The sequence below is a fragment of the Anopheles funestus genome, chromosome 3RL (assembly GCF_943734845.2).
Source record: "Anopheles funestus chromosome 3RL, idAnoFuneDA-416_04, whole genome shotgun sequence".
NCBI classification, from domain to species: domain Eukaryota; kingdom Metazoa; phylum Arthropoda; class Insecta; order Diptera; family Culicidae; genus Anopheles; species Anopheles funestus.
This window is the reverse complement of record NC_064599.1, coordinates 72,438,685-72,463,722: the sequence shown is the minus strand read 5'-3', so window position 1 is coordinate 72,463,722 and position 25,038 is coordinate 72,438,685. Positions and strand designations below refer to the sequence as shown.

The following is a 25,038-nucleotide window of genomic DNA, read 5'->3' as shown; positions in this document are numbered from 1 at the left end:
TTTCTTTGAAATGAAGAAAATAAAACTTTCAACACTTCCACGTGGCTTCATGTCGTGATGCAAATGGGAATTAAATTAGCCAAACACACAAAAGCATCACTTCGAACGTGTCGTCGGATTGTACCTAATGACCGTGCTAAATTCCTTTCCAATCGAATCGAAACACTTGAAAGAAAATGTTTTCTTCACAACGCACGACAAAGCCACGCATGATTATGTTTCCCGCACACAGTTTCCATACCGGGACAATCCGGTGCGCGGGCGCGCAAAGAAACGTTTATTCATTAGCACCAAAGTTTCGCCACCGTCTGTTTGGTATGATTTGCTTTGTGCCAATAGAATGTGGTTTGTGTACGCAAATTGAAATTGGTTCGCACATTTTTGACACGTGTGAAGTATCGGAAAAGGAACCGACATAAGCTCGTTTCGGAGAAGGAAGAATTTCGTTTAAAAACTCTTCTCAATTGGCAATTGTCGATTTCCAGCCAATTGCGTGACATACGCGTGAAAACGGTCGCGTGGAAATGATCATAAAGCGAACCGAGCCACCATGAAGGGATGTATCGTACCTTTAGCTGGAACTTCTACGGAGTGCGAGAAAGAAGGCGTAAACGCCCAGAAAGCCTTTTCGGTGGACATCTTTTATAAAAGCAATTTGAAGCCTTGCCAAAGTGGACGTACGATTCGTCATCCTCCTAGATCAGTGGTCGGCAAAGCGGCTTTTCATTCACAACTTGTTCTGCTCCTATGATGAACGAAACGATTTTTCAAAAATTTTCTTTAATTTGTTTGTTTATTTGCATTGGCTCCGTTTTCAACTTTGGTTATCTTATGTTTTTTCGTTGTCAAATGTTTGCAACGTTTATTTATTTTCATTAAATGACTTATATTTTGGGTTTCTTCATTAAGTAGCCTTTTAGCTATTTTAACTGTTTTATTTTAGTTTAAAGCAAGTGTATTTTATCTCCTCTGAACGCTTGAGACATTTTTTTATGTTTTTAACATTCTTAATCAGACAACCATTTTTGTATTTCCTGTTCTAGATTTTTTACAGTACATTTATATTCACGTTAATTGTTTTGGATCATTTTTTTCTTTTTATTTCCTTTTAAACCTTTCTTTCTAATTTGTTTTCTTCTATTTGCGCATTGTGTTCTGTTTTATGATCTTTTCTATTAAAAAAAATAATCCATTCAACATTAACCTTGCCGACCCCTGTTTTCTAGGCATTGGAAAATCAACAACGGAATGCGTTATGAACACGATACGTTCGCGACATCTTTTTCCGGTCAATCGAACCTCACGTGCACGAGAGACAGCTCCCAATTATTCCTACCGTAGAAGCCCACCGAAAAGATGGTGATGCATTTTCTGATTGAATAACAATGATGTCTTCCTGTTATGCCCCACCAAAGGGCGATAAATCTGGCTAAACGGGATCCTATGCGAGGGAGTTTTTTTTCTCGATAGAAACGAGAAACGTCATCAAATTAGCGCATTTCTCTTCTAGCTAGCCCGGCACCCGGAAAGCCCGGAAAGGTGGTACACCGTGCCGCAATAACCCAAGCAATGGCAATAAAATCTGAATAAATGTTAGCTTGCAGAAAACGGTTTTCCCTTTTTTCCCTGCCCCTCGGTGCCGCTCTAAGCCGGCCGTCCTACGTCTGTGCTGTTTCTGTTTGAATTTCGGCTGCAGCAGCACAGCACAAAGGCTCGGTCTCGTGTGACACCTTCAAAGCGACGACGACAGCACCCCGGACACCGGTGGAACGTCCCCGACGATGCGGACAATGTTTTTGTTATCAGAATAACACAGTGAAGCCATTTGTTTTCGAATAATGGACATTATTCTCTATTATTCCCTTTTTATAGCATACCTTACCCGCCATCCTTCGTCCTTCAGCCACACGGTGGATGCAAATCGAGATGGAAAAAGAGAATATCAACACTCCACTCTGGTAACACTCTGTGGTGATAGGTTGTGATTTTCTTCGTTCCTCGGTGGTAGCCCGGTGACGTTGTAAGCCGGTAACAAACGCAACCCCAAACGAACACAAAGGACCCACACTGTTTGAAGGGAAGTGACTGTGACTGTGTGCGAGCGGTTTTGGTAAGAATGGGTTGGACCAACATGACGGAACCGGATCCACAAGTGCCGTGGTAAAGCGGTAGAGTCGTTTTTGGGAAAAATAGAAAACCTCAAGCATGAACATGAGCATCGGATTAAATCTACATACTCACACGCATCGTCGGACCGTCGATCGACGATTTGTCCCTCACTGTCTGAAAGATAAAAAAAAATTACTCGCCTCTCTTTCCTCCTTTCCTTTTCCACCATCGAATGTGTTTTCCGAGAGGGTAAAAAATCCTTTTTTTTATTTCAGTGTGAATTTGGAACCATGATTTATTTTAATCCTCCTTGACTTAATAGAATTCGATTTTGTAAGACATTGCGACACGATACCCAAACACATTCTTTTACGAAGGTTTTTTTTTCTAAAGAAATGTTCGATTTCCGCCGATCGTGTTTGGAGTGAAACCCATTCTTATTTCCTCCCTTTTTTGCGGATGAAAGCCTAAACGAAAGGATGGCGAATGCTTTCGAAAAGCGAAAGTAGAATAGAGAACAATAAGTCCACACTTAATCTTGCTTAGCTTTGCATGCATTTTCACAATTGCTTCACCAATACGCACAACACCTGACAGTAGTATTGAAGTTGGTTTGTATGTCTATAATACAAGGGAACTATAACATTTGGTTTTGTCCGACCATAAAGTAAATATTGTAAATATTTATGGTTGTATAAGCATAAATTGTATACTGTTGTAAATATTGCATAAAGAAAATATGTAAAAATAAAGTAAATATGTAGAATAAAAGTTAATAAAAATTTAAAAAATATCTAAAATCTTGAAAATTTTATAAGGCCTAAGTTTCTTTTTGAGTCATTTAGCAAAATTTTAAAAATAGATTTATTTTAATGCCAATGGGTTGCGATAAGTTTCACTCAAATAATGCGTTAAATTAACAAAAGAATAAAAAATCAGAAAAAAATTTCAAAAAAATTTTCCACTCGAAAATTTCATAAGGCTTACCCCTTACGTTTTTTTTGAGAAATTTTGCAAAAAAAATTAAATTGATTTAATTTAATGCCAATTGGTTGCAATAAGTTACTTTTCACTCAAATATTGTTTTTAACAAAATAAAAAAAAGAATAAAAAATTATAAAAAAATTGAAAAATTATAAAAATTTGAAAATTTCATAAGGCTCATTTTTGCGCCAAGTTTTGCCTATAACTCGGTCGGTATCCAACGGATCGCCAATCTTTAACCTGTGGTCGATAGATGGCAACAATGACTACATTTTCTTCTTGGACGGCTATGTCCTCAGATGTCTGTGCCAGAAGTTATTCGAGGAACCAAGTTCCTTACCCTGTTTGAGAAAATGTAAAATTTTCCTCATTTTTGCACCAAGTTTTGCCTATAACTCGGTCGGTATCCAACGGATCGCCAATCTTTAATCTGTGGTCGATAGATGGCACCAATGGCTACATTTTCTTCTCAAACGGCCATGCCCTCAGATGTCTGTGCCAGAAGTTATGCAAGGAACCAAGTTCCATACCCTGTTTGATAAAATGTAAAATTTTCCTCATTTTTGAGCAATTTAGCAAAATTTATAAATGTGATATATTTTAATGCGAATTTGTTGCAATGAGTTTCTTTTCACTCAAATAATGCGTTAAATTAAAAAAAGAATAAAAAATCGGAAAACAATTTCAAAAAAATTTTCCACTCGAAAATTTCATAAGGCTTGCCCCTTACGTTTTTTTTGAGAAATTTTGCAAAAAAAATTAAATTGATTTATTTTAATGCAAATCGGTTGCAATGTGTTTCTTTTCACTCAAGTGATGCTTTAAATAAAAAAAAGAGTGAAAAATAATCAAAAAATCAAAAAAATAAAAAAAAATAAAAAAATTACTAAGGCTCATTTTTGCACCAAGTTTTGTCTATAACTCGGTCGGTATCCAAAGGATCGCCAATCTTTAACCTGTGGTCGATAGATGGCAACAATGGCTACATTTTCTTCTCGGACGGCCATGCCCTCAGATGTATGTGCCAGAAGTTATTCGAGAAACCAAGTTCCTTACCCTGTTTGAGAAAATGTAAAATTTTCCTCATTTTTCTGCAATTCAGCAAAATTTTTAAATGTGATATATTTTATTGCGAATTTGTTGCAATAAGTTTCTTTTCACTCAAATAATGCTTTAAATTAAAAAAAGAATAAAAAATCAGAAAAAAATTTCAAAAAAATTTTCCACCCGAAAATTTCATAAGGCTTACCCCTTACGTTTTTTTTGAGAAATTTTGCAAAAAAAATTAAATTGATTTATTTTAATGCCAATCGGTTGCAATGTGTTTCTTTTCACTCAAGAAATGCTTTAAATAAAAAAAAAGTGAAAAATAATCAAAAAATCAAAAAAATCAAAAAAATAAAAATTTACTAAGGCTCATTCTTGCACCAAGTTTTGTCTATAACTCGGTCGGTATCCAACGGATCGTCAATTTTTAACCTGTGGTCGATAGATGGCAACAATGGCTACATTTTCTTCTCGGACGGCCATGCCCTCAGATGTATGTGCCAGAAGTTATTCGAGAAACCAAGTTCGTTACCCTGTTTGAGAAAATGTAAAATTTTCCTCATTTTTCTGCAATTCAGCAAAATTTTTAAATGTGATATATTTTATTGCGAATTTGTTGCAATAAGTTTCTTTTCACTCAAATAATGCTTTAAATTAAAAAAAGAATAAAAAATCAGAAAAAAATTTCAAAAAAATTTTCCACCCGAAAATTTCATAAGGCTTACCCCTTACGTTTTTTTTGAGAAATTTTGCAAAAAAAATTAAATTGATTTATTTTAATGCCAATCGGTTGCAATGTGTTTCTTTTCACTCAAGAAATGCTTTAAATAAAAAAAAAGTGAAAAATAATCAAAAAATCAAAAAAATCAAAAAAATAAAAATTTACTAAGGCTCATTCTTGCACCAAGTTTTGTCTATAACTCGGTCGGTATCCAACGGATCGTCAATCTTTAACCTGTGGTCGATAGATGGCAACAATGGCTACATTTTCTTCTCGGACGGCCATGCCCTCGGATGTCTGTGCCAGAAGTAATTCGAGAAACCAAGTTCGTTACCCTTTTTGAGAAAATGTAAAATTTTCCTCATTTTTGCACCAAATTTTGCCTATAACTCGGTCGGTATCCAACGGATCGCCAATCTTTAACCTGTGGTCGATAGATGGCAACAATGGCTACATTTTCTTCTCGGACGGCCATGCCCTTAGATGTATGTGCCAGAAGTTATTCGAGAAACCAAGTTCCTTACCCTGTTTGAGAAAATGTAAAATTTTCCTCATTTTTGCACCAAATTTTGCCTATAACTCGGTCGGTATCCAACGGATCGCCAATCTTTAACCTGTGGTCGATAGATGGCAACAATGGCTACATTTTCTTCTCGGACGGCCATGCCCTCAGATGTATGTGCCAGAAGTTATTCGAGAAACCAAGTTCCTTACCCTGTTTGAGAAAATGTAAAATTTTCCTCATTTTTCTGCAATTCAGCAAAATTTTTAAATGTGATATATTTTATTGCGAATTTGTTGCAATAAGTTTCTTTTCACTCAAATAATGCTTTAAATTAAAAAAAGAATAAAAAATCAGAAAAAAATTTCAAAAAAATTTTCCACCCGAAAATTTCATAAGGCTTACCCCTTACGTTTTTTTTGAGAAATTTTGCAAAAAAAATTAAATTGATTTATTTTAATGCCAATCGGTTGCAATGTGTTTCTTTTCACTCAAGAAATGCTTTAAATAAAAAAAAAGTGAAAAATAATCAAAAAATCAAAAAAATCAAAAAAATAAAAATTTACTAAGGCTCATTCTTGCACCAAGTTTTGTCTATAACTCGGTCGGTATCCAACGGATCGTCAATCTTTAACCTGTGGTCGATAGATGGCAACAATGGCTACATTTTCTTCTCGGACGGCCATGCCCTTAGATGTATGTGCCAGAAGTTATTCGAGAAACCAAGTTCGTTACCCTGTTTGAGAAAATGTAAAATTTTCCTCATTTTTGCACCAAGTTTTGTCTATAACTCGGTCGGTATCCAACGGATCGCCAATCTTTAACCTGTGGTCGATAGATGGCAACAATGGCTACATTTTCTTCTCCGACGGCCATGCCCTCAGATGTATGTGCCAGAAGTTATTCGAGAAACCAAGTTCCTTATCCTGTTTGAGAAAATGTAAAATTTTCCTCATTTTTGCACCAAATTTTGCCTATAACTCGGTCGGTATCCAACAAATCGCCAATCTTTAACCTGTGGTCGATAGATGGCAACAATGGCTACATTTTCTTCTCGGACGGCCATGCCCTCAGATGTCTGTGCCAGAAGTTATTCGAGAAACCAAGTTCCTTACCCTGTTTGATAAAATGTAAAATTTTCCTCATTTTTCTGCAATTCAGCAAAATTTTTAAATGTGATATATTTTATTGCGAATTTGTTGCAATGTGTTTCTTTTCACTCAAATAATGCTTTAAATTGAAAAAAGAATAAAAAATCAGAAAAAAATTTCAAAAAAATTTTCCACTCGAAAATTTCATAAGGCTTACCCCTTACGTTTTTTTTGAGAAATTTTGCAAAAAAAATTAAATTGATTTATTTTAATGCCAATCGGTTGCAATGTGTTTCTTTTCACTCAAGAAATGCTTTAAATAAAAAAAAGTGAAAAATAATCAAAAAAACAAAAATTTACTAAGGCTCATTTTTGAACCAAGTTTTGTCTATAACTCGGTCGGTATCCAACGGATCGCCAATCTTTAACCTGTGGTCGATAGATGGCAACAATTGCTACATTTTCTTCTCGGACGGCCATGCCCTCAGATGTATGTGCCAGAAGTTATTCGAGAAACCAAGTTCCTTACCCTGTTTGAGAAAATGTAAAATTTTCCTCATTTTTGCACCAAGTTTTGTCTATAACTCGGTCGGTATCCAACGGATCGCCAATCTTTAACCTGTGGTCGATAGATGGCAACAATGGCTACATTTTCTTCCCAGACGGCCATGCCCTCAGATGTCTGTGCCAGAAGTTATTCGAGAAACCAAGTTCCTTACCCTGTTTGAGAAAATGTAAAATTTTCCTCATTTTTCTGCAATTCAGCAAAATTTTTAAATGTGATATATTTTATTGCGAATTTGTTGCAATAAGTTTCTTTTCACTCAAATAATGCTTTAAATTAAAAAGAGAATAAAAAATCTGAAAAAAATTTCAAAAAAATTTTCCACTCGAAAATTTCATAAGGCTTACCCCTTACGTTTTTTTTGAGAAATTTTGCAAAAAAAATTAAATTGATTTATTTTAATGCCAATCGGTTGCAATGTGTTTCTTTTCACTCAAGAAATGCTTTAAATAAAAAAAAAGTGAAAAATAATCAAAAAATCAAAAAAATCAAAAAAACAAAAATTTACAAAGGCTCATTTTTGCACCAAGTTTTGCCTATAACTCGGTCGGTATCCAACGGATCGCCAATCTTTAACCTGTGGTCGATAGATGGCAACAATTGCTACATTTTCTTCTCGGACGGCCATGCCCTCAGATGTATGTGCCAGAAGTTATTCGAGAAACCAAGTTCGTTACCCTTTTTGAGAAAATGTAAAATTTTCCTCATTTTTGCACCAAATTTTGCCTATAACTCGGTCGGTATCCAACGGATCGCCAATCTTTAACCTGTGGTCGATAGATGGCAACAATGGCTACATTTTCTTCTCAGACGGCCATGCCCTTAGATGTCTGTGCCAGAAGTTATTCGAGAAACCAAGTTCCTTACCCTGTTTGAGAAAATGTAAAATTTTCCTCATTTTTCTGCAATTCAGCAAAATTTTTAAATGTGATATATTTTATTGCGAATTTGTTGCAATAAGTTTCTTTTCACTCAAATAATGCTTTAAATTAAAAAAAGAATAAAAAATCAGAAAAAAATTTCAAAAAAATTTTCCACTCCAAAATTTCATAAGGCTTACCCCTTACGTTTTTTTTGAGAAATTTTGCAAAAAAAATTAAATTGATTTATTTTAATGCCAATCGGTTGCAATGTGTTTCTTTTCACTCAAGAAATGCTTTAAATAAAAAAAAAGTGAAAAATAATCAAAAAATCAAAAAAATCAAAAAAACAAAAATTTACTAAGGCTCATTCTTGCACCAAGTTTTGTCTATAACTCGGTCGGTATCCAACGGATCGCCAATCTTTAACCTGTGGTCGATAGATGGCAACAATGGCTACATTTTCTTCTCGGACGGCCATGCCCTCAGATGTATGTGCCAGAAGTTATTCGAGAAACCAAGTTCCTTACCCTGTTTGAGAAAATGTAAAATTTTCCTCATTTTTCTGCAATTCAGCAAAATTTTTAAATGTGATATATTTTATTGCGAATTTGTTGCAATAAGTTTCTTTTCACTCAAATAATGCTTTAAATTAAAAAAAGAATAAAAAATCAGAAAAAAATTTCAAAACAATTTTCCACTCGAAAATTTCATAAGGCTTACCCCTTACGTTTTTTTTGAGAAATTTTGCAAAAAAAATTAAATTGATTTATTTTAATGCCAATCGGTTGCAATGTGTTTCTTTTCACTCAAGAAATGCTTTAAATAAAAAAAAAGTGAAAAATAATCAAAAAATCAAAAAAATCAAAAAAACAAAAATTTACAAAGGCTCATTTTTGCACCAAGTATTGCCTATAACTCGGTCGGTATCCAACGGATCGCCAATCTTTAACCTGTGGTCGATAGATGGCAACAATTGCTACATTTTCTTCTCGGACGGCCATGCCCTCAGATGTATGTGCCAGAAGTTATTCGAGAAACCAAGTTCCTTACCCTGTTTGAGAAAATGTAAAATTTTCCTCATTTTTGCACCAAGTTTTGTCTATAACTCGGTCGGTATCCAACGCATCGCCAATCTTTAACCTGTGGTCGATAGATGGCAACAATGGCTACATTTTCTTCTCGGACGGCCATGCCCTCAGATGTCTGTGCCAGAAGTTATTCGAGAAACCAAGTTCCTTACCCTGTTTGAGAAAATGTAAAATTTTCCTCATTTTTCTGCAATTCAGCAAAATTTTTAAATGTGATATATTTTATTGCGAATTTGTTGCAATGTGTTTCTTTTCACTCAAATAATGCTTTAAATTAAAAAAAGAATAAAAAATCAGAAAAAAAATTCAAAAAAATTTTCCACTCGAAAATTTCATAAGGCTTACCCCTTACGTTTTTTTTGAGAAATTTTGCAAAAAAAATTAAATTGATTTATTTTAATGCCAATCGGTTGCAATGTGTTTCTTTTCACTCAAGAAATGCTTTAAATAAAAAAAAAGTGAAAAATGATCAAAAAATCAAAAAAATCAAAAAAATAAAAATTTACTAAGGCTCATTTTTGCACCAAGTTTTGTCTATAACTCGGTCGGTATCCAACGGATCGTCAATCTTTAACCTGTGGTCGATAGATGGCAACAATGGCTACATTTTCTTCTCGGACGGCCATGCCCTCAGATGTCTGTGCCAGAAGTAATTCGAGAAACCAAGTTCGTTACCCTTTTTGAGAAAATGTAAAATTTTCCTCATTTTTGCACCAAATTTTGCCTATAACTCGGTCGGTATCCAACGGATCGCCAATCTTTAACCTGTGGTCGATAGATGGCAACAATGGCTACATTTTCTTCTCGGACGGCCATGCCCTTAGATGTATGTGCCAGAAGTTATTCGAGAAACCAAGTTCCTTACCCTGTTTGAGAAAATGTAAAATTTTCCTCATTTTTGCACCAAGTTTTGTCTATAACTCGGTCGGTATCCAACGGATCGCCAATCTTCAACCTGTGGTCGATAGATGGCAACAATGGCTACATTTTCTTCTCCGACGGCCATGCCCTCAGATGTCTGTGCCAGAAGTTATTCGAGAAACCAAGTTCCTTACACTGTTTGAGAAAATGTAAAATTTTCCTCATTTTTCTGCAATTCAGCAAATTTTTAAATGTGATATATTTTATTGCGAATTTGTTGCAATAAGTTTCTTTTCACTCAAATAATGCTTTAAATTAAAAAAAGAATAAAAAATCAGAAAAAAATTTCAAAACAATTTTCCACTCGAAAATTTCATAAGGCTTACCCCTTACGTTTTTTTTGAGAAATTTTGCAAAAAAAATTAAATTGATTTATTTTAATGCCAATCGGTTGCAATGTGTTTCTTTTCACTCAAGAAATGCTTTAAATAAAAAAAAAGTGAAAAATAATCAAAAAATCAAAAAAATCAAAAAAATAAAAATTTACAAAGGCTCATTTTTGCACCAAGTTTTGCCTATAACTCGGTCGGTATCCAACGGATCGCCAATCTTTAACCTGTGGTCGATAGATGGCAACAATTGCTACATTTTCTTCTCGGACGGCCATGCCCTCAGATGTACGTGCCAGAAGTTATTCGAGAAACCAAGTTCCTTACCCTGTTTGAGAAAATGTAAAATTTTCCTCATTTTTGCACCAAGTTTTGTCTATAACTCGGTCGGTATCCAACGGATCGCCAATCTTTAACCTGTGGTCGATAGATGGCAACAATGGCTACATTTTCTTCTCAGACGGCCATGCCCTTAGATGTCTGTGCCAGAAGTTATTCGAGAAACCAAGTTCCTTACCCTGTTTGAGAAAATGTAAAATTTTCCTCATTTTTCTGCAATTCAGCAAAATTTTTAAATGTGATATATTTTATTGCGAATTTGTTGCAATGTGTTTCTTTTCACTCAAATAATGCTTTAAATTAAAAAAAGAATAAAAATCAGAAAAAAATTTCAAAACAATTTTCCACTCGAAAATTTCATAAGGCTTACCCCTTACGTTTTTTTTGAGAAATTTTGCAAAAAAAATTAAATTGATTTATTTTAATGCCAATCGGTTGCAATGTGTTTCTTTTCACTCAAGAAATGCTTTAAATAAAAAAAAAGTGAAAAATAATCAAAAAATCAAAAAAATCAAAAAAATAAAAATTTACTAAGGCTCATTCTTGCACCAAGTTTTGTCTATAACTCGGTCGGTATCCAACGGATCGTCAATCTTTAACCTGTGGTCGATAGATGGCAACAATGGCTACATTTTCTTCTCAGACGGCCATGCCCTCAGATGTCTGTGCCAGAAGTAATTCGAGAAACCAAGTTCGTTACCCTTTTTGAGAAAATGTAAAATTTTCCTCATTTTTGCACCAAATTTTGCCTATAACTCGGTCGGTATCCAACGGATCGCCAATCTTTAACCTGTGGTCGATAGATGGCAACAATGGCTACATTTTCTTCTCGGACGGCCATGCCCTTAGATGTATGTGCCAGAAGTTATTCGAGAAACCAAGTTCCTTACCCTGTTTGAGAAAATGTAAAATTTTCCTCATTTTTGCACCAAGTTTTGTCTATAACTCGGTCGGTATCCAACGAATCGCCAATCTTTAACCTGTGGTCGATAGATGGCAACAATGGCTACATTTTCTTCTCCGACGGCCATGCCCTCAGATGTATGTGCCAGAAGTTACTCGAGAAACCAAGTTCCTTACACTGTTTGAGAAAATGTAAAATTTTCCTCATTTTTCTGCAATTCAGCAAATTTTTAAATGTGATATATTTTATTGCGAATTTGTTGCAATAAGTTTCTTTTCACTCAAATAATGCTTTAAATTAAAAAAAGAATAAAAAATCAGAAAAAAATTTCAAAACAATTTTCCACTCGAAAATTTCATAAGGCTTACCCCTTACGTTTTTTTTGAGAAATTTTGCAAAAAAAAATTAAATTGATTTATTTTAATGCCAATCGGTTGCAATGTGTTTCTTTTCACTCAAGAAATGCTTTAAATAAAAAAAAAGTGAAAAATAATCAAAAAATCAAAAAAATCAAAAAAATAAAAATTTACAAAGGCTCATTTTTGCACCAAGTTTTGCCTATAACTCGGTCGGTATCCAACGGATCGCCAATCTTTAACCTGTGGTCGATAGATGGCAACAATGGCTACATTTTCTTCTCGGACGGCCATGCCCTCAGATGTACGTGCCAGAAGTTATTCGAGAAACCAAGTTCCTTACCCTGTTTGAGAAAATGTAAAATTTTCCTCATTTTTGCACCAAGTTTTGTCTATAACTCGGTCGGTATCCAACGGATCGCCAATCTTTAACCTGTGGTCGATAGATGGCAACAATGGCTACATTTTCTTCTCAGACGGCCATGCCCTTAGATGTCTGTGCCAGAAGTTATTCGAGAAACCAAGTTCCTTACCCTGTTTGAGAAAATGTAAAATTTTCCTCATTTTTCTGCAATTCAGCAAAATTTTTAAATGTGATATATTTTATTGCGAATTTGTTGCAATGTGTTTCTTTTCACTCAAATAATGCTTTAAATTAAAAAAAGAATAAAAATCAGAAAAAAATTTCAAAACAATTTTCCACTCGAAAATTTCATAAGGCTTACCCCTTACGTTTTTTTTGAGAAATTTTGCAAAAAAAATTAAATTGATTTATTTTAATGCCAATCGGTTGCAATGTGTTTCTTTTCACTCAAGAAATGCTTTAAATAAAAAAAAAGTGAAAAATAATCAAAAAATCAAAAAAATCAAAAAAATAAAAATTTACTAAGGCTCATTCTTGCACCAAGTTTTGTCTATAACTCGGTCGGTATCCAACGGATCGTCAATCTTTAACCTGTGGTCGATAGATGGCAACAATGGCTACATTTTCTTCTCAGACGGCCATGCCCTCAGATGTCTGTGCCAGAAGTAATTCGAGAAACCAAGTTCGTTACCCTTTTTGAGAAAATGTAAAATTTTCCTCATTTTTGCACCAAATTTTGCCTATAACTCGGTCGGTATCCAACGGATCGCCAATCTTTAACCTGTGGTCGATAGATGGCAACAATGGCTACATTTTCTTCTCGGACGGCCATGCCCTTAGATGTATGTGCCAGAAGTTATTCGAGAAACCAAGTTCCTTACCCTGTTTGAGAAAATGTAAAATTTTCCTCATTTTTGCACCAAGTTTTGTCTATAACTCGGTCGGTATCCAACGAATCGCCAATCTTTAACCTGTGGTCGATAGATGGCAACAATGGCTACATTTTCTTCTCCGACGGCCATGCCCTCAGATGTATGTGCCAGAAGTTACTCGAGAAACCAAGTTCCTTACACTGTTTGAGAAAATGTAAAATTTTCCTCATTTTTCTGCAATTCAGCAAATTTTTAAATGTGATATATTTTATTGCGAATTTGTTGCAATAAGTTTCTTTTCACTCAAATAATGCTTTAAATTAAAAAAAGAATAAAAAATCAGAAAAAAATTTCAAAACAATTTTCCACTCGAAAATTTCATAAGGCTTACCCCTTACGTTTTTTTTGAGAAATTTTGCAAAAAAAATTAAATTGATTTATTTTAATGCCAATCGGTTGCAATGTGTTTCTTTTCACTCAAGAAATGCTTTAAATAAAAAAAAAGTGAAAAATAATCAAAAAATCAAAAAAATCAAAAAAATAAAAATTTACAAAGGCTCATTCTTGCACCAAGTTTTGTCTATAATTCGGTCGGTATCCAACGGATCGCCAATCTTTAACCTGTGGTCGATAGATGGCAACAATGGCTACATTTTCTTCTCGGAAGGCCATGCCCTCAGATGTATGTGCCAGAAGTTATTCGAGAAACCAAGTTCCTTACCCTGTTTGAGAAAATGTAAAATTTTCCTCATTTTTGCACCACGTTTTGCCTATAACTCGGTCGGTATCCAACGGATCGCCAATCTTCAACCTGTGGTGGATAGATGGCAACAATGGCTACATTTTCTTCTCGGACGGCCATGCCCTCAGATGTATGTGCCAGAAGTTATTCGAGAAACCAAGTTCCTTATCCTGTTTGAGAAAATGTAAAATTTTCCTCATTTTTGCACCAAATTTTGCCTATAACTCGGTCGGTATCCAACAAATCGCCAATCTTTAACCTGTGGTCGATAGATGGCAACAATGGCTACATTTTCTTCTCGGACGGCCATGCCCTCAGATGTCTGTGCCAGAAGTTATTCGAGAAACTAAGTTCCTTACCCTGTTTGAGAAAATGTAAAATTTTCCTCATTTTTCTGCAATTCAGCAAAATTTTTAAATGTGATATATTTTATTGCGAATTTGTTGCAATGTGTTTCTTTTCACTCAAATAATGCTTTAAATTAAAAAAAGAATAAAAAATCAGAAAAAAATTTCAAAAAAATTTTCCACTCGAAAATTTCATAAGGCTTACCCCTTACGTTTTTTTTGAGAAATTTTGCAAAAAAAATTAAATTGATTTATTTTAATGCCAATCGGTTGCAATGTGTTTCTTTTCACTCAAGAAATGCTTTAAATAAAAAAAAAGTGAAAAATAATCAAAAAATCAAAAAAATCAAAAAAACAAAAATTTACAAAGGCTCATTTTTGCACCAAGTTTTGCCTATAACTCGGTCGGTATCCAACGGATCGCCAATCTTTAACCTGTGGTCGATAGATGGCAACAATGGCTACATTTTCTTCTCGGACGGCCATGCCCTTAGATGTATGTGCCAGAAGTTATTCGAGAAACCAAGTTCCTTACCCTGTTTGAGAAAATGTAAAATTTTCCTCATTTTTGCACCAAGTTTTGTCTATAACTCGGTCGGTATCCAACGAATCGCCAATCTTTAACCTGTGGTCGATAGATGGCAACAATGGCTACATTTTCTTCTCCGACGGCCATGCCCTCAGATGTATGTGCCAGAAGTTACTCGAGAAACCAAGTTCCTTACACTGTTTGAGAAAATGTAAAATTTTCCTCATTTTTCTGCAATTCAGCAAATTTTTAAATGTGATATATTTTATTGCGAATTTGTTGCAATAAGTTTCTTTTCACTCAAATAATGCTTTAAATTAAAAAAAGAATAAAAAATCAGAAAAAAATTTCAAAACAATTTTCCACTCGAAAATTTCATAAGGCTTACCCCTTACGTTTTTTTTGAGAAATTTTGCAAAAAAAATTAAATTGATTTATTTTAATGCCAATCGGTTGCAATGTGTTTCTTTTCACTCAAGAAATGCTTTAAATAAAAAAAAGTGAAAAATAATCAAAAAATCAAAAAAATCAAAAAAACAAAAATTTACAAAGGCTCATTTTTGAACCAAGTTTTGTCTATAACTCGGTCGGTATCCAACGGATCGCCAATCTTTAACCTGTGGTCGATAGATGGCAACAATTGCTACATTTTCTTCTCGGACGGCCATGCCCTCAGATGTATGTGCCAGAAGTTATTCGAGAAACCAAGTTCCTTACCCTGTTTGAGAAAATGTAAAATTTTCCTCATTTTTGCACCAAGTTTTGTCTATAACTCGGTCGGTATCCAACGGATCGCCAATCTTTAACCTGTGGTCGATAGATGGCAACAATGGCTACATTTTCTTCTCAGACGGCCATGCCCTCAGATGTCTGTGCCAGAAGTTATTCGAGAAACCAAGTTCCTTACCCTGTTTGAGAAAATGTAAAATTTTCCTCATTTTTCTGCAATTCAGCAAAATTTTTAAATGTGATATATTTTATTGCGAATTTGTTGCAATAAGTTTCTTTTCACTCAAATAATGCTTTAAATTAAAAAAAGAATAAAAAATCAGAAAAAAATTTCAAAACAATTTTCCACCCGAAAATTTCATAAGGCTTACCCCTTACGTTTTTTTTGAGAAATTTTGCAAAAAAAATTAAATTGATTTATTTTAATGCCAATCGGTTGCAATGTGTTTCTTTTCACTCAAGAAATGCTTTAAATAAAAAAAAAGTGAAAAATAATCAAAAAATCAAAAAAATCAAAAAAACAAAAATTTACAAAGGCTCATTTTTGCGCCAAGTTTTGCCTATAACTCGGTCGGTATCCAACGGATCGCCAATCTTTAACCTGTGGTCGATAGATGGCAACAATTGCTACATTTTCTTCTCGGACGGCCATGCCCTCAGATGTATGTACCAGAAGTTATTCGAGAAACCAAGTTCCTTACCCTGTTTGAGAAAATGTAAAATTTTCCTCATTTTTGCACCAAGTTTTGTCTATAACTCGGTCGGTATCCAACGGATCGCCAATCTTTAACCTGTGGTCGATAGATGGCAACAATGGCTACATTTTCTTCTCCGACGGCCATGCCCTCAGATGTCTGTGCCAGAAGTTATTCGAGAAACCAAGTTCCTTACCCTGTTTGAGAAAATGTAAAATTTTCCTCATTTTTCTGCAATTCAGCAAAATTTTTAAATGTGATATATTTTATTGCGAATTTGTTGCAATAAGTTTCTTTTCACTCAAATAATGCTTTAAATTAAAAAAAGAATAAAAAATCAGAAAAAAATTTCAAAAAAATTTTCCACCCGAAAATTTCATAAGGCTTACCCCTTACGTTTTTTTTGAGAAATTTTGCAAAAAAAATTAAATTGATTTATTTTAATGCCAATCGGTTGCAATGTGTTTCTTTTCACTCAAGAAATGCTTTAAATAAAAAAAAAGTGAAAAATAATCAAAAAATCAAAAAAATCAAAAAAACAAAAATTTACTAAGGCTCATTCTTGCACCAAGTTTTGCCTATAACTCGGTCGGTATCCAACGGATCGCCAATCTTTAACCTGTGGTCGATAGATGGCAACAATTGCTACATTTTCTTCTCGGACGGCCATGCCCTCAGATGTATGTGCCAGAAGTTATTCGAGAAACCAAGTTCCTTACCCTGTTTGAGAAAATGTAAAATTTTCCTCATTTTTGCACCAAGTTTTGTCTATAACTCGGTCGGTATCCAACGGATCGCCAATCTTTAACCTGTGGTCGATAGATGGCAACAATGGCTACATTTTCTTCTCAGACGGCCATGCCCTCAGATGTCTGTGCCAGAAGTTATTCGAGAAACCAAGTTCCTTACCCTGTTTGAGAAAATGTAAAATTTTCCTCATTTTTCTGCAATTCAGCAAAATTTTTAAATGTGATATATTTTATTGCGAATTTGTTGCAATGTGTTTCTTTTCACTCAAATAATGCTTTAAATTAAAAAAAGAATAAAAAATCAGAAAAAAAATTCAAAAAAATTTTCCACTCGAAAATTTCATAAGGCTTACCCCTTACGTTTTTTTCGAGAAATTTTGCAAAAAAAAATTAAATTGATTTATTTTAATGCCAATCGGTTGCAATGTGTTTCTTTTCACTCAAGAAATGCTTTAAATAAAAAAAAAGTGAAAAATAATCAAAAAATCAAAAAAATCAAAAAAACAAAAATTTACTAAGGCTCATTCTTGCACCAAGTTTTGCCTATAACTCGGTCGGTATCCAACGGATCGTCAATCTTTAACCTGTGGTCGATAGATGGCAACAATGGCTACATTTTCTTCTCGGACGGCCATGCCCTCAGATGTCTGTGCCAGAAGTAATTCGAGAAACCAAGTTCGTTACCCTGTTTGAGAAAATGTAAAATTTTCCTCATTTTTGCACCAAATTTTGCCTATAACTCGGTCGGTATCCAACGGATCGCCAATCTTTAACCTGTGGTCGATAGATGGCAACAATGGCTACATTTTCTTCTCGGACGGCCATGCCCTTAGATGTATGTGCCAGAATTTATACGAGAAACCAAGTTCCTTACCCTGTTTGAGAAAATGTAAAATTTTCCTCATTTTTGCACCAAGTTTTGTCTATAACTCGGTCGGTATCCAACGAATCGCCAATCTTTAACCTGTGGTCGATAGATGGCAACAATGGCTACATTTTCTTCTCCGACGGCCATGCCCTCAGATGTATGTGCCAGAAGTTATTCGAGAAACCAAGTTCCTTACACTGTTTGAGAAAATGTAAAATTTTCCTCATTTTTCTGCAATTCAGCAAATTTTTTAAATGTGATATATTTTATTGCGAATTTGTTGCAATAAGTTTCTTTTCACTCAAATAATGCTTTAAATTAAAAAAAGAATAAAAAATCAGAAAAAAATTTCAAAAAAATTTTCCACTCGAAAATTTCATAAGGCTTACCCCTTACGGTTTTTTTGAGAAATTTTGCAAAAAAAATTAAATTGATTTATTTTAATGCCAATCGGTTGCAATGTGTTTCTTTTCACTCAAGAAATGCTTTAAATAAAAAAAAAGTGAAAAATAATCAAAAAATCAAAAAAATCAAAAAAATAAAAATTTACTAAGGCTCATTTTTGCACCAAGTTTTGCCTATAACTCGGTCGGTATCCAACGGATCGCCAATCTTTAACCTGTGGTCGATAGATGGCAACAATGGCTACATTTTCTTCTCGGACGGCCATGCCCTTAGATGTATGTGCCAGAAGTTATTCGAGAAACCAAGTTCCTTACCCTGTTTGAGAAAATGTAAAATTTTCCTCATTTTTGCACCAAGTTTTGTCTATAACTCGGTCGGTATCCAACGGATCGCCAATCTTTAACCTGTGGTCGATAGATGGCAACAATGGCTACATTTTCTTCTCAGACGGCCATGCCCTCAGATGTCTGTGCCAGAAGTTATTCGAGAAACCAAGTTCCTTACCCTGTTTGAGAAAATGTAAAATTTTCCTCATTTTTCTGCAATTCAGCAAAATTTTTAAATGTGATATATTTTATTGCGAATTTGTTGCAATGTGTTTCTTTTCACTCAAATAATGCTTTAAATTAAAAAAAGAATAAAAAATCGGAAAAAAATTTCAAAAAAATTTTCCACTCGAAAATTTCATAAGGCTTACCCCTTACGTTTTTTTTGAGAAATTTTGCAAAAAAAATTAAATTGATTTATTTTAATGCCAATCGGTTGCAATGTGTTTCTTTTCACTCAAGAAATGCTTTAAATAAAAAAAAAGTGAAAAATAATCAAAAAATCAAAAAAATCAAAAAAATAAAAATTTACAAAGGCTCATTCTTGCACCAAGTTTTGTCTATAATTCGGTCGGTATCCAACGGATCGCCAATCTTTAACCTGTGGTCGATAGATGGCAACAATGGCTACATTTTCTTCTCGGAAGGCCATGCCCTCAGATGTATGTGCCAGAAGTTATTCGAGAAACCAAGTTCCTTACCCTGTTTGAGAAAATGTAAAATTTTCCTCATTTTTGCACCACGTTTTGCCTATAACTCGGTCGGTATCCAACGGATCGCCAATCTTCAACCTGTGGTGGATAGATGGCAACAATGGCTACATTTTCTTCTCGGACGGCCATGCCCTCAGATGTATGTGCCAGAAGTTATTCGAGAAACCAAGTTCCTTATCCTGTTTGAGAAAATGTAAAATTTTCCTCATTTTTGCACCAAATTTTGCCTATAACTCGGTCGGTATCCAACAAATCGCCAATCTTTAACCTGTGGTCGATAGATGGCAACAATGGCTACATTTTCTTCTCGGACGGCCATGCCCTCAGATGTCTGTGCCAGAAGTTATTCGAGAAACTAAGTTCCTTACCCTGTTTGAGAAAATGTAAAATTTTCCTCATTTTTCTGCAATTCAGCAAAATTTTTAAATGTGATATATTTTATTGCGAATTTGTTGCAATGTGTTTCTTTTCACTCAAATAATGCTTTAAATTAAAAAAAGAATAAAAAATCAGAAAAAAATTTCAAAAAAATTTTCCACTCGAAAATTTCATAAGGCTTACCCCTTACGTTTTTTTTGAGAAATTTTGCAAAAAAAATTAAATTGATTTATTTTAATGCCAATCGGTTGCAATGTGTTTCTTTTCACTCAAGAAATGCTTTAAATAAAAAAAAAGTGAAAAATAATCAAAAAATCAAAAAAATCAAAAAAACAAAAATTTACAAAGGCTCATTTTTGCACCAAGTTTTGCCTATAACTCGGTCGGTATCCAACGGATCGCCAATCTTTAACCTGTGGTCGATAGATGGCAACAATGGCTACATTTTCTTCTCGGACGGCCATGCCCTTAGATGTATGTGCCAGAAGTTATTCGAGAAACCAAGTTCCTTACCCTGTTTGAGAAAATGTAAAATTTTCCTCATTTTTGCACCAAGTTTTGTCTATAACTCGGTCGGTATCCAACGAATCGCCAATCTTTAACCTGTGGTCGATAGATGGCAACAATGGCTACATTTTCTTCTCCGACGGCCATGCCCTCAGATGTATGTGCCAGAAGTTACTCGAGAAACCAAGTTCCTTACACTGTTTGAGAAAATGTAAAATTTTCCTCATTTTTCTGCAATTCAGCAAATTTTTAAATGTGATATATTTTATTGCGAATTTGTTGCAATAAGTTTCTTTTCACTCAAATAATGCTTTAAATTAAAAAAAGAATAAAAAATCAGAAAAAAATTTCAAAACAATTTTCCACTCGAAAATTTCATAAGGCTTACCCCTTACGTTTTTTTTGAGAAATTTTGCAAAAAAAATTAAATTGATTTATTTTAATGCCAATCGGTTGCAATGTGTTTCTTTTCACTCAAGAAATGCTTTAAATAAAAAAAAGTGAAAAATAATCAAAAAATCAAAAAAATCAAAAAAACAAAAATTTACAAAGGCTCATTTTTGAACCAAGTTTTGTCTATAACTCGGTCGGTATCCAACGGATCGCCAATCTTTAACCTGTGGTCGATAGATGGCAACAATTGCTACATTTTCTTCTCGGACGGCCATGCCCTCAGATGTATGTGCCAGAAGTTATTCGAGAAACCAAGTTCCTTACCCTGTTTGAGAAAATGTAAAATTTTCCTCATTTTTCTGCAATTCAGCAAAATTTTTAAATGTGATATATTTTATTGCGAATTTGTTGCAATGTGTTTCTTTTCACTCAAATAATGCTTTAAATTAAAAAAAGAATAAAAAATCAGAAAAAAATTTCAAAAAAATTTTCCACTCGAAAATTTCATAAGGCTTACCCCTTACGTTTTTTTTGAGAAATTTTGCAAAAAAAATTAAATTGATTTATTTTAATGCCAATCGGTTGCAATGTGTTTCTTTTCACTCAAGAAATGCTTTAAATAAAAAAAAAGTGAAAAATAATCAAAAAATCAAAAAAATCAAAAAAACAAAAATTTACAAAGGCTCATTTTTGCACCAAGTTTTGCCTATAACTCGGTCGGTATCCAACGGATCGCCAATCTTTAACCTGTGGTCGATAGATGGCAACAATGGCTACATTTTCTTCTCGGACGGCCATGCCCTTAGATGTATGTGCCAGAAGTTATTCGAGAAACCAAGTTCCTTACCCTGTTTGAGAAAATGTAAAATTTTCCTCATTTTTGCACCAAGTTTTGTCTATAACTCGGTCGGTATCCAACGAATCGCCAATCTTTAACCTGTGGTCGATAGATGGCAACAATGGCTACATTTTCTTCTCCGACGGCCATGCCCTCAGATGTATGTGCCAGAAGTTACTCGAGAAACCAAGTTCCTTACACTGTTTGAGAAAATGTAAAATTTTCCTCATTTTTCTGCAATTCAGCAAATTTTTAAATGTGATATATTTTATTGCGAATTTGTTGCAATAAGTTTCTTTTCACTCAAATAATGCTTTAAATTAAAAAAAGAATAAAAAATCAGAAAAAAATTTCAAAACAATTTTCCACTCGAAAATTTCATAAGGCTTACCCCTTACGTTTTTTTTGAGAAATTTTGCAAAAAAAATTAAATTGATTTATTTTAATGCCAATCGGTTGCAATGTGTTTCTTTTCACTCAAGAAATGCTTTAAATAAAAAAAAGTGAAAAATAATCAAAAAATCAAAAAAATCAAAAAAACAAAAATTTACAAAGGCTCATTTTTGAACCAAGTTTTGTCTATAACTCGGTCGGTATCCAACGGATCGCCAATCTTTAACCTGTGGTCGATAGATGGCAACAATTGCTACATTTTCTTCTCGGACGGCCATGCCCTCAGATGTATGTGCCAGAAGTTATTCGAGAAACCAAGTTCCTTACCCTGTTTGAGAAAATGTAAAATTTTCCTCATTTTTGCACCAAGTTTTGTCTATAACTCGGTCGGTATCCAACGGATCGCCAATCTTTAACCTGTGGTCGATAGATGGCAACAATGGCTACATTTTCTTCTCAGACGGCCATGCCCTCAGATGTCTGTGCCAGAAGTTATTCGAGAAACCAAGTTCCTTACCCTGTTTGAGAAAATGTAAAATTTTCCTCATTTTTCTGCAATTCAGCAAAATTTTTAAATGTGATATATTTTATTGCGAATTTGTTGCAATAAGTTTCTTTTCACTCAAATAATGCTTTAAATTAAAAAAAGAATAAAAAATCAGAAAAAAATTTCAAAACAATTTTCCACCCGAAAATTTCATAAGGCTTACCCCTTACGTTTTTTTTGAGAAATTTTGCAAAAAAAATTAAATTGATTTATTTTAATGCCAATCGGTTGCAATGTGTTTCTTTTCACTCAAGAAATGCTTTAAATAAAAAAAAAGTGAAAAATAATCAAAAAATCAAAAAAATCAAAAAAACAAAAATTTACAAAGGCTCATTTTTGCGCCAAGTTTTGCCTATAACTCGGTCGGTATCCAACGGATCGCCAATCTTTAACCTGTGGTCGATAGATGGCAACAATTGCTACATTTTCTTCTCGGACGGCCATGCCCTCAGATGTATGTACCAGAAGTTATTCGAGAAACCAAGTTCCTTACCCTGTTTGAGAAAATGTAAAATTTTCCTCATTTTTGCACCAAGTTTTGTCTATAACTCGGTCGGTATCCAACGGATCGCCAATCTTTAACCTGTGGTCGATAGATGGCAACAATGGCTACATTTTCTTCTCCGACGGCCATGCCCTCAGATGTCTGTGCCAGAAGTTATTCGAGAAACCAAGTTCCTTACCCTGTTTGAGAAAATGTAAAATTTTCCTCATTTTTCTGCAATTCAGCAAAATTTTTAAATGTGATATATTTTATTGCGAATTTGTTGCAATAAGTTTCTTTTCACTCAAATAATGCTTTAAATTAAAAAAAGAATAAAAAATCAGAAAAAAATTTCAAAAAAATTTTCCACCCGAAAATTTCATAAGGCTTACCCCTTACGTTTTTTTTGAGAAATTTTGCAAAAAAAATTAAATTGATTTATTTTAATGCCAATCGGTTGCAATGTGTTTCTTTTCACTCAAGAAATGCTTTAAATAAAAAAAAAGTGAAAAATAATCAAAAAATCAAAAAAATCAAAAAAACAAAAATTTACTAAGGCTCATTCTTGCACCAAGTTTTGCCTATAACTCGGTCGGTATCCAACGGATCGCCAATCTTTAACCTGTGGTCGATAGATGGCAACAATTGCTACATTTTCTTCTCGGACGGCCATGCCCTCAGATGTATGTGCCAGAAGTTATTCGAGAAACCAAGTTCCTTACCCTGTTTGAGAAAATGTAAAATTTTCCTCATTTTTGCACCAAGTTTTGTCTATAACTCGGTCGGTATCCAACGGATCGCCAATCTTTAACCTGTGGTCGATAGATGGCAACAATGGCTACATTTTCTTCTCAGACGGCCATGCCCTCAGATGTCTGTGCCAGAAGTTATTCGAGAAACCAAGTTCCTTACCCTGTTTGAGAAAATGTAAAATTTTCCTCATTTTTCTGCAATTCAGCAAAATTTTTAAATGTGATATATTTTATTGCGAATTTGTTGCAATGTGTTTCTTTTCACTCAAATAATGCTTTAAATTAAAAAAAGAATAAAAAATCAGAAAAAAAATTCAAAAAAATTTTCCACTCGAAAATTTCATAAGGCTTACCCCTTACGTTTTTTTCGAGAAATTTTGCAAAAAAAATTAAATTGATTTATTTTAATGCCAATCGGTTGCAATGTGTTTCTTTTCACTCAAGAAATGCTTTAAATAAAAAAAAAGTGAAAAATAATCAAAAAAATCAACAAAATCAAAAAAACAAAAATTTACAAAGGCTCATTTTTGAACCAAGTTTTGTCTATAACTCGGTCGGTATCCAACGGATCGCCAATCTTTAACCTGTGGTCGATAGATGGCAACAATTGCTACATTTTCTTCTCGGACGGCCTTGCCCTCAGATGTATGTGCCAGAAGTTATTCGAGAAACCAAGTTTCTTACCCTGTTTGAGAAAATGTAAAATTTTCCTCATTTTTGCACCAAGTTTTGTCTATAACTCGGTCGGTATCCAACGGATCGCCAATCTTTAACCTGTGGTCGATAGATGGCAACAATGGCTACATTTTCTTCTCAGACGGCCATGCCCTCAGATGTCTGTGCCAGAAGTTATTCGAGAAACCAAGTTCCTTACCCTGTTTGAGAAAATGTAAAATTTTCCTCATTTTTCTGCAATTCAGCAAAATTTTTAAATGTGATATATTTTATTGCGAATTTGTTGCAATGTGTTTCTTTTCACTCAAATAATGCTTTAAATTCAAAAAAGAATAAAAAATCAGAAAAAAAATTCAAAAAAATTTTCCACTCGAAAATTTCATAAGGCTTACCCCTTACGTTTTTTTCGAGAAATTTTGCAAAAAAAATTAAATTGATTTATTTTAATGCCAATCGGTTGCAATGTGTTTCTTTTCACTCAAGAAATGCTTTAAATAAAAAAAAAGTGAAAAATAATCAAAAAATCAAAAAAATCAAAAAAACAAAAATTTACTAAGGCTCATTCTTGCACCAAGTTTTGCCTATAACTCGGTCGGTATCCAACGGATCGTCAATCTTTAACCTGTGGTCGATAGATGGCAACAATGGCTACATTTTCTTCTCGGACGGCCATGCCCTCAGATGTCTGTGCCAGAAGTAATTCGAGAAACCAAGTTCGTTACCCTGTTTGAGAAAATGTAAAATTTTCCTCATTTTTGCACCAAATTTTGCCTATAACTCGGTCGGTATCCAACGGATCGCCAATCTTTAACCTGTGGTCGATAGATGGCAACAATGGCTACATTTTCTTCTCGGACGGCCATGCCCTTAGATGTATGTGCCAGAATTTATACGAGAAACCAAGTTCCTTACC

The 25,038-nt window shown here is 34.1% G+C and overlaps 1 protein-coding gene and 1 long non-coding RNA gene across 3 annotated transcripts in view; one reads left to right on the top strand and one right to left on the bottom strand.

Annotated features, from left to right (window-relative positions):
• The window catches only part of LOC125768480 (single-stranded DNA-binding protein 3), a 447,182-nt gene that overhangs the window by 231,877 nt on the left and 190,267 nt on the right, over positions 1 to 25,038 (top strand). The window lies entirely within an intron of this gene.
• Positions 7,080 to 23,884, bottom strand: LOC125768492 (uncharacterized). The gene is made up of 6 exons (XR_007418908.1): positions 21,895 to 23,884; positions 19,427 to 21,183; positions 17,431 to 18,333; positions 11,350 to 12,774; positions 9,736 to 10,447; positions 7,080 to 7,596 (listed from the first exon to the last, which is right to left on the bottom strand). It is a non-coding gene; the product is annotated as an uncharacterized LOC125768492 (long non-coding RNA).